The following is a 12213-nucleotide window of genomic DNA, read 5'->3' on the forward strand; positions in this document are numbered from 1 at the left end:
CCTTTTTTGTATCACTTCTGCAAATGGAAAACCAGTATCCCTTGCTATAGATAGAAGGTTCAGCATGAAAAGAAGTACAAGGTAAACAAAGATATTAGGTAGACATTGTTCCCATTCATTGACTCAAAGATCTGATCTGCTCTTTCTTTGTTAAAGGAAAAGAGAACCGATGGATCGGCAAGGGTTAGGAAAGTGTTAGACATCCTCTTACCATCCTGCGGCGTCCTCCCTCCCCCCTCTACCCCCTGGAAGCACTGAGACAGACTGAGAGTCCTACACGGAGAGCGGCCATCCTGTGCTATTTAATGGCCAGGAACCTCCCCTATTCACACCCGGGAAATGCTGCTGGACAGGGGCCAAGAGTCAGCTCTTCCTTCCTGCCGGGACCTCAAGCACTTGGGCTGGACCTCCCCTCTCACGCCCTGGATGCTAGAAGGAAGGAAGGAAGGAAGTAACAGCAGGGCCCTCCGCTGAGCCAGGCCCCGGGGGCGGAGGAATCAGACCTAGCCCCTGCTCTGGAGGACTTCAGTCTCTCTAGTGGCAGGAGCAGGCGTTGGACGGGGTGACATAAGACAGGGACACATAACTGATACAAGCTAGGGATCAGGGCTCCCATCCCATCTCTGTCACTCAGGAGCTGGATAATGGTGTCACTTCTCACTGTCACCATCAGCTGACAGGACTGGGTTGTGGGGACTCCACCCACGGGGAGCAAACAGTCCACCAAGAAAACACAGAGACACGCAGTGTTCAGAGTGCAGATGCTCGCCTGTCAGGGGCTCAGCAGAGGCAAGGCCCCAGCGCTCCATTTGGCTTTGCCACCCGTGCACTTGGAGACTTCAGAAAAGTGATTGTTGGGGCACCTGGGTGGCTCAGTCATTAAGCATCTGCCTTCAGCTCAGGTCATGATCCCAGGTCCTAGGATTGAGCCCTGCATCGGGCTCCCTGCTCCACGGGAAGCCTGCTTCTCCCTCTCCCTCTCCCCCTGCTGTGTTCCCTCTCTCGCTGTGTCTCTCTCTGTCAAATAAGTAAATAAAATCTTTAAAAAAAAAATTGACCTCTAAGGACGCTATGAAATGAAAGGGGGTGTGCGCACGCATGGACGAATGTGATCTTCCTGCTGCAGAGCCCAGCCTGCTGTCCCCAGAGTCATCTTTACGCTCCCAGACCCAGGCCAGGGGCCACACGTACCAGGAGCCCAAGGAAAGCGGAAGGGACGGGCAGGTCGGTGGATTAACAGGGGCCTTAGTTTCACCCTTTGTCCTTTCTCTTTGTTTTAAACCTCTGCCTCTCATTTTTAACACCCTCTTATTACTTTCTCACGTTGAGTCCTTCTTTTAATTCTTCTAATAACTCTGTTGTCTGGAGTTCTAGGGTGCTTCCTTTCATCCATGACAGATGGTTTCCTCTTAAGTTTCTAATTTGGGGTTGTCAGCAGGAAGCCGCGTGACTAGATTTGAGGGTGTCTTTCTAGAGAGGTTCTGGGTTTGCTCCTGTCAAGAATGCTTCAAGGGTATTACCAAGCGTGGACCGTGTTATTTGTTCACTCTATCTGGGCTTCCATGACCATGCAGATGGTGTAAACTTGAACCCCAAATCCAAGCAAGGGCAAGCCTTCGGCATTGAGCTCTCAGGAGAGATTTTCTATCACCATCAGATCTCAGGGTGAGCCTGACAAGGTTCTTTTGTGCCCTCTGAGCTGATGGAAAGCTTTTTTTCCTAGTTCACTCTTTCACTGAGGGTGTCCCCCTCTAAGGGGCGGAGCTTCATATTAGGGTCTCCATTGTCGATGCCCCAGGCGAGACCTCATCTCCAATCTCTAGGTGAGAGTACAACCCAAGCGCCTGTGTTGCGAAGATCTACAGCCTCAAAGGTCTGGTTTTCAATTTCCTCTGTGTGGGGGGGATTCCCCTCACTTTTCTGAAACCCAGCTGTGCATTCTGAAGGATGTTTACTTGATTTTATGCCGCATTTCTACATGTTTCATGGTGGGGACGAGCTCGTCAGGTTATACCATTCATAACATCACAAGACACAGACTGTTTGCAGGCGCCTGGGTGGTTCAGTCATTAAGCGTCTGCCTTTGGCTCAGGTCATGATCCCAGGGTCTTGGGATCGAGTCCCGCATCGGGCTCCCTGCTCCACGGGAAGCCTGCTTCTCCCTCTCCCACTCCCCCTGCTTGTGTTCCCTCTCTAGCTGTATCTCTCTCTGTCAAATAAATAAATAAAATCTTTAAAAAAAAAAAAAAAGACACAGACTGTTTGCTCTGTAAGCAAGTTCAAATCTCTTCCACCTTAAAACAACCAGCCCACCAACAACCAATTCTCCACCCTTCACCACACATGATCTCTCATCGCCTTCATGGCCCAACTTCTGGAAAAAGCTGTCTGTCCTAACAGTCTACGTTTTCTCCTCTCCCCAGCACCTGCAACCTGCTGCAGGCTCCAGCATGCCTCCAGCACTCTAGAGAAACTGCTCTCACAAAAATCATGACCTGCATATATTTTTTTAAAGATTTTATTTATGTATTTGACAAAGAGAGAGAGCACAAGCAGGGGGAGCAGCAGGCAGAGGGAGAGAGAGAAGCAGACTCCCGGCTGAGCAGGAAGCCCAATGAGGGGCTCGACCCCAGGACCCTGGGATCATGACCTGAGCCAAAAGCAGATGCCTAACCGACTGAGCCACCCAGGCGCCCCATGATCAGTATATTTTAATTAAAGGACCCTGTACAGCCTCCTGTGGGCAGCATTAGACGTTTTGGTTCTTTTCTTGACCTGTTCTCGCCACTTGGCTTCTGTAACTCCACACACACCTGATTTCCCTTCCCGCCCTCTGGCCATCCTGACTTGTTTGCTGTCTGCCTTCTTCAGCGGTCCATCCTGGACGGCTTTTGTTCTCTCCTGCCACACTTCTCCCGAGCAATCTCACTCAGGCCCGGGGCTTCACCTGCTCTGTCGTACCTGACAATCCCCAAGTCTCCACCACTAACGGCAGCAGATACGGTCCTCCTACATATATGCTCTGCCATTATTCCAGAGGAATAGTAACAGTGGGAGAGAAACAAGATGACTAACTAGAAGATTATCTCAGAACCACTCCACAGCTATCCCCGGGTACAGAGTCAGCATTCGTCCCCAGGATAAAACCAGAAAAAAAAAGAAAAGACAGAGGTCATAAATTGACATGGGTAAAGAGGCCAAGCAGGAGACAAGTGGCCAAGGGAACCAGGTGACAAAGGTGGGAAGGGACCACATGCCCGTCTATAGGGATAGCAGCCACTTGGCTCCTTGAATCATGTTTGTCCTGATTTTCCAACAGAAGCTAGAAATCTGGGTTTTTAGGTAAAATAAACCAAAATGTTGGCCACTTTATATATATGTGTGTATTCTAATAAAAGCCAAATGAAGCAAGTCTGTGGGCCACGTGTGGTTCATGAACCATCAGTTGAAGATATCTTTTTTTTTAATTTTTTTAATTTTCTTTTTTAAGAGATCAAGACCTGAGCTAAGATCAAGAGTTGGATGTTCAGGGCGCCTGGGTGGCTCAGTCGTTAAGCGTCTGCCTTCTGCTCAGGTCATGATCCCAGGGTCCTGGAATCGAGCCCCGCATCGGGCTCTCTGCTCTGCAGGGAAGCCTGCTTCTCCCTCTCCCACTCCCCCTGCTTGTGTTCCCTCTCTTGCTGTGTCTCTCTCTGTTAAATAAATAAATAAATCTTAAAAGAAAAAAGAGTTGGATGTTCAACCAACTGAATCACCCAAGTGCCCATCTTTTTTTTTTTTTGAGATTTTATTTTCAAATAATCTCTACACCCAACATGGCGCTCGAACTCAAAACCCCAAGATCAAGAGTCGTATGCTCCACTGACTGAGTCAGCCGGGTGTCCTTGGAGATCTTCTTTAAACAAACTTGAATAAGTGCCTGGGAAGCCTCCTGAAGTGGGTGTAAAGGGTCTCTCCTTGTCTTGGCCTTTGGTGGTGTGAGGTGTGGCAGCCTGCTCCCAGATGGGCTTAAATCAGGGTTCTCTCCACCTTCAGGCTATTGACATTTGGCCCGGACACTTTGAGGTGGGAGACGTTCCCGTATGCTGTACGATATTTAGCAGCATCTCTGGTCTCTATTCACTAGATGCCAGTAGCATCCCCCTAGATGCCACAACCAAAAATGTCTCCAAATGTTGCCAGATGTCACCTGGGTGAGGGGATCGAAGCAAAGCATATCCATCAATTAATACACCCGCCCACCGAGCTTGCAGCCTGTTCAGAGATAAGCCTTCTGGGGAACCACGGGGACCTGCTATTACTCACTTTCAGTAGCACCAAAAAGGGATTAGGATGAAGACACAGAACAACCAGCCCTGGAAGAAACAAATAAATGAGATAATGCAGCATGAAACAAATAGAGGTTTCTAGGAAGACGTGGTAATTGGAGATCAAGAAAAAGTTCTGGAGGGGGCGCCTGGGGGGCACAGACATTAAGCGTCTGCCTTCGGCTCAGGTCATGACCCCAGGGTCCTGGGATTGAGCCCCACCTGGGGCTCCGTGCTCGGCAGGAAGCCTGCTTCTCCCTCTCCCGCTCCCCCTGCTTGTGTTCCCTCTCTCGCTGTGTCTCTCTCCGTCAAATAAATAAATAAAATCTTAAAAAAGAAAAAGAAAAAGTTCTGGAAATTTAAAAAAATACAACTGCCCAGATTAAAAATTTAATCAAAGAAAGGTATGAGACAAAAAAAGTTTTAAACATCTTTCAGGTTGTAGAGCAAAATGACAAGGAAATGGAAAATATGAAAGAAAAGTTAAGAGATGAAGGATCAATCTATTCAATATCCATCTAACAGAAGTTCCAAGAAGAGAGCACAGAGAAAATAGAGGAGAGGAAATAATCAAAGATTCTATTCAACTGAGGAAAAAAAAAAAAACATCTCAAGCAGAGAAAACAGGTCTATAAAGTGGTTGTCACCTGGCTGCCTGCTGGGTCTCCTGAGGAGCTCTTAGAAACACACACACCAAGATCCTCACTCTTCCTCAAGGTGGAGTAACAGGACCTTTAGTTTTCATTTGGTTTACCCTCCCACCGGAAACCACCACCACAACCACCACTACAACAAAACCAGACAAAACACACAAAATAAAGTTTTCAAAACACTGGACACCAAGCAGCAAAAGACAGTAACAGAAACGCTGAGATCCCAGACAGAAGGAAAACAAGCAAGGACACCAGGGGAAGAGCCATCCTTGGAGGGATGTAGTTGTGTGGTGGTTAAGGACTATGGCCAAGAGTCTCAGGCGAAGGATGTCATCGAGGAATACTTCAAATGCAAGAAATGAACAAATAAAAAACTTGGTTCTTGTTCCTCAAAAAAAAAAATTCATAGAAACAAAAAATAGAATGGTGGTTGGTGGGGAGTGGGGAACAGGGGAATTACCGTTTAATGGATGTAGAGTTTCAGATTCATAAGATGAAAAAGTTCTGGAGATCTGTTTCACAATAATGTGAATATCCTCAACACTGCTCAACTGTACAATTAAGAATGGTCAAGATGGTAAGTTTTATGTTTTCTGGTTTTTTTAAAAATATATCACATTGCTTTTTTTTAAAGATTTTATCTAATTTTTTATTTCTTTAAGATTTTATTTATTTATTTGAGAGAGAGAATGAGAGATAGAGAGCATGAGAGGGGGGAGGGTCAGAGGGAGAAGCAGACTCCCCGCTGAGCAGGGAGCCCGATGTGGGACTCGATCCCGGGACTCCAGGATCATGACCTGAGCCGAAGGCAGTTGCTTAACCAACTGAGCCACCCAGGCGCCCCTGTTTTCTGTTTTTTTATCACATGCCAAAAACGTAGCCAGAGACAAATCCAAAGAGACAGAAAGCAGATTAGTGGTTGTTACCGGTTGGGGGAGGACGGAATGGGCAGTGACTGCAAACAAGGACAGGGTTTCTTTGGGGAATGATTAAAATGTTCTGGAATTAGCTGGTGGTGATGGTTGCACAACTTTGTGAATATACTCCAAACCACTGAATTGTACATTTTAAAAGGGTGACGTTTATAGTATGAGGATTATATTTCAATTTTTTAGAAAAAGCAGCCAAAGAAAAAACACACTACTATGGAAGAACAGAGATAAGGATGATGTCAGGTTTCTTGTCAGAAACAATGCAAATGAGGGACACCTGGGTAGCTTAAACCAATCAGTTAAGCGTCTACCTTCAGCTCAGGTCATGATTCTGGGATCCTGGTATCGAATCCCACATCGGGCTCCCTGCTCAGCCTGCCACTGCCCCTGCTTATACTCTCTCACTCTCTGTCAAATAAATTAAAAAAAAAAGAAACCTTTTTAAAAATTAAAATAAAATTGGGGCGCCTGGGTGGCTCAGTCGTTAAGCATCTGCCTTTGGCTCACGTCATGATCCCAGGGTCCTGGGATCGAGCCCCGCATCGGGCTCCCTGCTCCGCGGGAAGCCTGCTTCTCCCCCTCCCACTCCCCGGGCTTGTGTTCCCTCTCTCTCTGTGTCTCTCTCTGTCAAATAAATAAAATCTTAAAAAAAAAAAATTTAGGGCGCCTGGGTGGCTCAGTTGGTTAAGCGACTGCCTTCGGCTCAGGTCATGGTCCTGGAGTCCCGGGATCGAGTCCCGCATCGGACTCCCCGCTCGGCGGGGAGTCTGCTTCTCCCTCTGCCCTCTTCCCTCTCATGCTCTCTGTCTCTCATTCTCTCTCTCTCTGAAATAAATAAATAAAATCTTTAAAAAAATAAAAAATAAAAAAAATTTAAATAAAATTAAAAAAAAGGACAGATAACAAGTGCTGGTGAAGATGTGGAGAAACTGGAACTCTTGTGCGTTGCTGACAGGGATGTAAAATGGTACAACATATTTTTTTTAAAGATTTTTAATTTATTTATTGAGAGAGAGAGAATGGTAGAGAGAGAGCATGAGAGGGAAGAAGGTCAGAGGGAGAAGCAGACTCCCTGCTGAGCAGGGAGCCCGATGCGGGACTCGATCCTGGCACTCCAGGATCATGACCTGAGCCGAAGGCAGTCGCTTAACCGACTGAGCCACCCAGGCACCCCTGGCACAACATCTTTGAAAAACAGTTTGGCAGTGCCTCAAAATGTTAAACATGACCCAGGAATTCTCTAGGCGTACTACAGAGAAATTGAAAACATAAGTGCCCACAAAAACTTGCACTATTCATAATAGCCAAAAAAGTGGAAACAAGACATCTGGGCATCAATGATGAATGGATAAACAAAACGTGATCTATTCACACAGTGAAATATTATTCAGCCACAGAAAGGAATGAAGTACTGATGCCCGCTACAATATGGATGACCCTTGGAAACGTGCAAGTGAGAGAAGCCAGACACAAAAGGCCATATACCATATGATTATATTCGTATAAAAAAGTTCAGAATAGGCAAATCCACAGAGACAGAAACTAGAATAAAGGTTGCCAGTGGCTCAGGGGAAGGGTGGATGGGTATGGGGCTTCTTTTGGGAATGATTAAAATATTTGAAAATTGGGACGCTTGGGAGGCTCAGTCAGTTAAGCATCTGCCTTTGGCTCAGGTCAGGGTCCTGGGATCAAGCCCCGTGTCCGGCTCCTTGCACAGTCTCTCCCTCTGCCTGCCTCTCCCCGGCTTATGCTCTCTCTCTCTGACAAATAAGTAAAAATTAAAAAAGAGATACATTTGAAAATTATATAGTGGTGATGGTTTCACCACTCTATAAATATACTAAAAACCACTGAACTGAACACTTCGAAAGGGTGAATTTTATGGTATCAAATTACATCTCAATTTTCAAATGTTAATACATCAAGAAGAGGGGCTTAGCTATATCATTTTAAGTTATAATGATAGCCAATAGGAAGACTACCAAAAAAAGTAAAACTAACAGGGGCGCCTGGCTGGCTCAGTCAATAGAGTGTGTGACTCTTGATCTCAGGGTCATGAGTTCGAGCCCCACCTTGGGTGCAGAGATTAGTGAACTAAATAAAAAGATAAAATTTAGAAAACGATAAAACTAACAAAAATAAAGAAAAGAAAAACTGTGAGTAAGCTAAGTTCTTTGTCCTTCGCATGCAAAGTCAATAGAGCCTTAGGAACTATAAATCATCATCTTGACAATTCAAGAGAGCCACCGGAAGAATTCAAAGCGACTCTTTAAAAGTGGCTCTCTCCAGGGAATGGGAGTGAATAGAGATTTTTACTTCTTCATTTTATAACCTGATAACTAAATTAATTAACAAATGAAAACTAAAGGTGAAGATAAATTACTGTCAGAAAAGATGTATGAAGCTTTTTTGGGTTCTATTGTAATTATTTGATGCGGAGCGTTGCTGAGTTGTTGCCACAAAAGGTCACGGAAACTGCTCTCCTGCACCTTCTCTGGCTTCCCCAGTGCACTTTTCATCCATTGGAATTAACTAGATTGGAATTTTAAAAATGCAAGGTTTGCTTTAGCCCCTGGAATCGTCTATCTGGTTGGGTAGTTTACCAAAAATATGAAACTGTTACGTACAATCCTTTACCTTAAACGCTGCAAAACCTCAACGAATTCCCCTTCTGGCTTGTAACATTCCAAGAAAACAAAACAAATCATGGCGGGGAAAATTAAATTTGTTTGGTTCTCGGTGAGATTACAGTTAGAGGGCTATTATCGTTGTTGTTTTTTAATGTGGGAAGAGTGATTTTTATCCAGCCTCTAATAAATCAGCATTGTCCTTCACATATTGATATATTATCCCAACAGAAATGCTTTCCTTTGGCTGAAGAGCAACCAAATATCTAGAAGCCAACTGGGTGGCTCAGGCGGTTAAGCGTCTGCCCTCAGCTCAGGTCATGATTCAGAGTCCTGGGATCGAGCCCCGCATTGGGCTCTCTCTCCCCACTACTCATTCTCTCTCTCTCAAATAAATAAATAAAATCTTAAAAAAAAAAAAGGCAAAGGGCTTGTGGGTTAGCTCTTTGTTGGTACTGTCTCAGGCTTCGGAATCTCTCAGTTGAATTACTGGGGTGAGAGGAAAGAGGTTACCCAGCAACCCACCAAACCAGAATTTTGCATGAGGATCTCTGCCCCTGATCATCTTCCAGGAGGGCTATACTAGATTCCAGGGATCTAAAGAGCACCCCGTACCCGAAATGAAGAAAGTCCTCATAGCCTAGCATCAATCTGAGGTGTATAGTGATCAGTGGAGATCAGCCTCATGGCAAGATTCCCTTCAGTACTTTGTAGTTTGGTCTTAGAAGCTGAGCTACTTAGGGCCTCAGCAAACAGGTTTTTTCTTTTTTTTAAGATTTTATTTATTTATTTGAAAGAGAGAGACACAGCGAGAGAGGGAACACAAGCAGGGGGAGTGGGAGAGGGAGAAGCAGTCCTCCCGCCGAGCAGGGAGCCCGATGCGGGGCTCGATCCCAGGACCCCGGGTTCATGACCTGAGCCGAAGGCAGACGCTTAACGACGGAGCCACCCAGGCGCCCAGCAAGCAGGTCTTAAAATGTTACTGAGTAACTGCCAAAATGATCTATTACTCAGGAAGTGATTGGAACAAAGTACAGAGGTACTGAAATATTTATGGAATTTTACCTACCATATTGTCTTGAAGGGCTAGCGATAAATTAATACATGTGTCCACACCACATAATACCACAGTGGGATTTTTTAAAGATCGAAAGCTGAATTGCTTTCAGATACCAATAATGTCTTGCCATTTTTAAATGCCTTCAGTTTTTAACTTGCCTTGGCACGCTCAAACTCATGCCCACTGAGTTCATTGACTCTGGCGACCTGATTTGACCTCTTGCCCTCCCCGCCCCTCTGGACTGAGTGCCCCAGTTGGTGGGTGGGTGGAGGGCTGGAAAGAGGCATGAATAGATGGAAGCGGGTGGGCAGGTGGGTCCATGGAAGTTGGTGAGTGAGTATGAGCCTTGCGATCTCTGGAGTACCCGGGGCCTTAAAAAGTCAGAGACCTGGAGCAGCTGGATAGGGACCTGGCAAGGGAATTACGCTGGAAAAGTGGGTGGAGGAAGGAACTGTTGCACATCTCTCCTCAGCTTTCCTCCCCGCGCAGACGCACTGAGTATTCCTAGCCTCCCCGGCTGCTACCTTTGGAACCCAGAAAGGAAGGTGGAAGCAGAGAAAGGAAGGCGGTGTGATCGCAGTGCCCTCTGGTGGCCATAAGGGGACTTGACATTTGGTATTAGGGTACAAATATCTTCACTATTTCTCCCAACCAGGTACCCCACTAGACTGTAAAGTCCACAAGGACAGGGACTTTTGTCCGTTTACTCATTGGTGTATATCCCGTGTCTAGGATAGTGCCTGGTACGTAGTAGGTGTTAACACATATTTATTGAATGAGTGGCTGATAGATTTCCAATCCTGCTCCACCACTTTATTGATGCATGACCCTGAGCAGTTCTCTTAACTTCATAAATCCTGTTTCCTCATGGAAGATGGAGACGCTCTCCCCCACCCCTCATGAGCCTGGAGGGAAAGAGACCTGCCCAGGCTGAGCAAGGGCGCTCAGTCAACGGGCTTTCCATTCTCACCAGCCAGCCAGCGTCGGTGACCCATCATATGCCGACTGCAGGACCCAGTCTGGTGGGCACACTTGCCATGATGAACATGGGCCTCCGCTGGGCATGGGGCAGCTTGGGGAAACCATCCGAACCTCATCCCAGGCTGGCCAGGCAAGAAAGAAGTGCAGGCAGAGAGGGTGATACCAGGTGAGGTGTGAGATCCCTCTTGTTCCCGTCCCACCCCCATGCCCGTCTCCCCACCCAACTCTTCCTATGGCCCTGAACCCACGGGGCTCCATCTGCCCTCTGAGCCTTGGCACACGCTGCTTCCCCTGCCTGCATTCCCTTGTCTCCAACCCCATTGCCACGACCCACATTCAAGGCTCTGTAGGGGCTGCATCAGCCTCCCCCTTGGCTTCCTACAGCCACTCTGGCCCCCTCACGTGTATCCTTGTGCGCTGGACTTGGTCTACACTGCAAATATGCTTATCTCACTTTCCAGCTTCAGTCTGATTGTTCTCGGGACAGAGTCCAAGTCCTCCAACCTACCATCTTGTGGTCTGGACCCAGCCCAGCTCCTAGCCAGCTCGCCTCTCTTGATCCCATCTTCAAATCTTCCACCAAACAATCCAAGCCATTTCCTGCCTCTGAGCTTTTGCCCTTGCAGTCCGCTCTGCCTGGAAACCCACTCCCTTGCAAGGAAGGCATGTGTTACTTTTGCCTACCCAGGAGTCTTTTCCTTTTCCTCTGGCAATGGGAGCCGCTCTCAGTTCTCGGATCTGGAGGTGCCTGTAGGCCTGACCCATTTCTGCATTCAAGGGTGAGCTTGAGACTCAGCCTGCTAGAGTTCTTTCTTTTTTTTTTTTTTTTAAGATTTTATTTATTTATTTATTTATTTGAGAGGGTCAGAGGGAGGGAGAAAACACAAGCAGGGGGAGCAGCAGAGGGAGTGGGAGAAGCAGGCTCCCCGCTGAGCAGGGAGCCCAATTCAGAGCTTGATCCCAGGACCCCAGGATCATGACCCGAGCCGAAGGCAGACACTGAGCCACCCAAGCGCCCCTAGAGTTCTTTTTCCTTTCTTAATTGGGATGCTGTGGGGTGCAGTATACCTTCCCCAGTTGGCTGCAGCCCACTTCTCTTTGTCTTATTCCAGCTTCTCCCGTGTATTTTATTTGCTTGGGTCCTGGAGGCATTTGAGTTTGAAATTCCTGGTACACTTCGCCCTTCTGCCTCTGTCAGGCTCTGATTCCCCCCTGGATCCTAAGCGTTTTGCCTTCCCATTCCCAGTGCATCCGTGAATCCTGATTTCCTTATCTTGACACCCAGAAGTGCCCCTGGTTCTATGGGCATTCAGTTATGCCCCTTGGGGGTTGAGGAGCTGAGCTCAGAGATCTAAGTTCCCTGGAGCCGGGAAGTCTGCCTAGCTGAGCATGACTGTTTTCCCTGGAAAAAGGGCAGGAGGCCCCAGTGTGTATTAAAAGAGGACAGGTGCAGCCCCAGGGGCATCTCTGGGCTGTGTCCTGGGAGAACGGTCCCTTCAGGCCAGGGCATGACCGAAGGCAGTGGCTCACCACTTCTGCCCAGCAACTTTGCTAGATTCAACTCCACTGTGTGCTCTGAGCCTGGCCACAGCTGCGGCTCAGTACATAATTGCTATGTGAAGGATGGTCTTGGCTTGTCTGGGGTTTTCACAT

The sequence above is a fragment of the Zalophus californianus genome, chromosome 10 (genome assembly GCF_009762305.2).
Source record: "Zalophus californianus isolate mZalCal1 chromosome 10, mZalCal1.pri.v2, whole genome shotgun sequence".
Classification (NCBI taxonomy): domain Eukaryota; kingdom Metazoa; phylum Chordata; class Mammalia; order Carnivora; family Otariidae; genus Zalophus; species Zalophus californianus.